The sequence below is a fragment of the Ranitomeya variabilis genome, chromosome 3 (assembly GCF_051348905.1).
Source record: "Ranitomeya variabilis isolate aRanVar5 chromosome 3, aRanVar5.hap1, whole genome shotgun sequence".
Lineage (NCBI taxonomy): Eukaryota > Metazoa > Chordata > Amphibia > Anura > Dendrobatidae > Ranitomeya > Ranitomeya variabilis.
The window spans coordinates 106,269,997-106,272,950 of record NC_135234.1 but is presented as its reverse complement, the minus strand read 5'-3'; positions in this window follow the sequence as shown (position 1 = coordinate 106,272,950).

The window sequence follows — 2,954 nt, the reverse complement described above, 5'->3', positions numbered from 1 at the left end:
CCGGCCGGTCCGAAGGCACATCCAGAGTTCCCTTTGCAGGTGGAAATCAGTTCCTACCTACTAGCGCCTGGGTGTTGTAGTACTTCCCTGCTGAACACCACGGGATAGTCCTCACAACTGTTGTGTATGTTTCTGTTCTTTCTCTCTCCGTCCCCCAGATGATATGGATAGGACGCACCTGTATGATGGGGTAGGCCTGGAGTTATTTTATAGGGACCCTAGAGATGCCCCTCTCCCACAATTGCCTCCGTTGTCTTCATTAGGTGATTTAGGTGAGGCAGCCAACCTATAATTAACTGCCCTGCCGTTGGTTTGAAGTAATGCGTGGAGCCCAATACTTCCTCGGCGTTCCGGCCACCGGCTACGCACCTCAGTAGGATGTTGCCGATCTCGGGGCACGACTCCTACTGGTTCTTTCACCTTTGTGCTGTGATCTCGTTTCTCACTTCTCCACAATAAACCTCGCTTCTTGTCCTTTCTTAAGATAACGCCGCAATGAAGTGCAGGCGCGGCTCCGTAACGATCTGTCCTTTTCACTAGGCCTCTGTCAGGATCCCACCCCTGACAGGGACCCCCCTGGATCTTCCCAAGCAACCTCTTCTCTCACTAGGTGTTGCCTGGGCAAAACCCAGTCAGCTTCTCTCCCACTTCCTATCCAGCCCCCAGTTTTACCAGAGTGTGAGGAGTGGCCTAATACATAGAACCCTTTGCTCCCCCTGGTGGCCAGAGTGTGAAGTGTAATGTGTGACTGTGATACCTGGTCAGGTGAACTCCTTTAGTGCCATCAGACGTACCATCACTCCTCTTAGTGGCGGAGCGACAGTACTGCAACGACCAGGACTCTGGGGCGCTGCACAACCATCCAGTGCCCAGAGCATGAGCCGTGCAAGCAGAAAGACGAGCAGCAGTGCAGCACCTGTGGGTGTCTGTGACGGTAAAAGTGAAGCAGTCTTCCTGGAGCAAAGGCAGACCTACAGTATGGCATCTGAGTGAGTGACGCTGGGACTTGTAGACTACTGTCTGTGTATACTACACTACATGGCTGTGTTATATACTAGGTGGGCTGTGCTATATAGTATGTGGGCTATGCTATATAGTACGTGGGCTGTGCTATATACTACGTGTCTGTGCTATATACTACGTGGGCTGTTATATACTACGTGGGCTGTGTTATATACTACGTGGGCTGTGTTATATACTGCGTGGGCTGTGTTATATACTATGTGGGTTGTTATATACTGCGTGGGCTGTGTTATATACTACGTGGGCTGCTATATACTACGTGGGCAGTGTTATATACTACGTGGGCTGCTATATACTATGTGTGCTGTGCTACTATATACTATGTGGGCTGTTATATACTACGTGTGCTGTGTTATATACTACGTGGGCTATTAATCTGGCATTGTACTACACCTATATTTCTCTGCTGTATCTGTGCATCATGAATTGTGGTTTGTGTTAAAGGGGGGGGCCCACTGAGACTTTTTCACCCGGGGCCCTCAAAAACCTGGAGCCGGTCCAGCCCGGCGCCACACCATTTTTTGGTTTTCTGTCTACACTGTACACAGTGGTGGAGGGGATAGCCATAGCAAATAAATATCGAGAGCTATATAGAGCAGTTAATCAGTGCGAAGACTAGCAAACCTGCAACAGATAAAACAGCCTTAATCAAAAAAGCAACTTACAAAAGGCTGGAATTTGGGTTCCTGCTCTTCTCAGAAAGGGCAACATAAACCTGGTGATAGATTTTCTTTAGCTTCAAAACTACATACCTCTGTTATATTTTCTTTACCAAGTCATTTTCAGACGTTTTAAATACCTACAATAAATAAACACATCAATTTGAGGCATTTTAGCCTCTTAATGACTGAATGGGACTTTATAAAGGGCAATTTTTCCACTTTGCCTCTCCACAGTTTAGCAGCCATAAGTTTTTCATTTTTTCATTGACTGGTCTCTATGAGGCTTTTTTAATGATGAAGAAATTGTAATATTTTTGTTGGTACTGTTTGGGTGTTCAGATAAACTACTGTGTAATCCATTAGGTGTTTTACAGTTATGTGCATATCTAAAAAGAGTAGGCTTATTACATTTTATTATATATTGAAAGTATTTTATATATTTTCTTACATTTAATATATTTATATTAGGATGGGGGTTATTATACCACGATGGGGGTCATTATTAAGTATGGGGCCCAGGATGGAGGACATTACACCGGAAAGGGGCCCAGGATGGGGGTCATTATACAAAGAAGGTGCCAATCATGTGGGACAAGGAGTCCACAATGGGGGGCATTACACGAGGAAGGTGCCCATGATGAGAGACCTTATACCATGATGGGGAACATTGTTACAGGAAGGGTCTCAGTTGGGGAACAATATTATCGTAAGGGCCCAGGAATGGGGACATTATACAAGGAAGATAGATATTATACTAGGAAAGGGGACATTATACCAGGAAGAGTGAAATTTTACCAGGAAGAGCCCAAGATAGGGACCATTATAACAGGATGGGCCACAGGATTGGGGCCATTATTACAAGATCGGGGCTAGGATGGGGAACATTCTAGATTGTAACAGAAAGGGGCCAGAATGGAGGACATTATTACAGAAAGGGCCAGGATGGGAGACATAATTACAGAAGCGGCCCAAGATGGGGGGACATTATTATAAAGGAAGGGACCAGGATGGGGGATATTATTACAGAAAGGAGCCTATAATCGGGGATATTATTACAGAAAGGTGTCAGGATGGGGGACATTATTAGACAGAGGAGACAGGATGGGTGATATTACTACAGGAAGGTGCTAAAATGTGGACATTAGTACATGGAAGGTGAACATATATGTCTTTAAAGGATCTATAACTCTACAAAGGCCCATACATCTGCCTAAAATAGAGGTGGGGACCCAGATCCATATTTTACAATGGGGCCCATTGGACCTAATT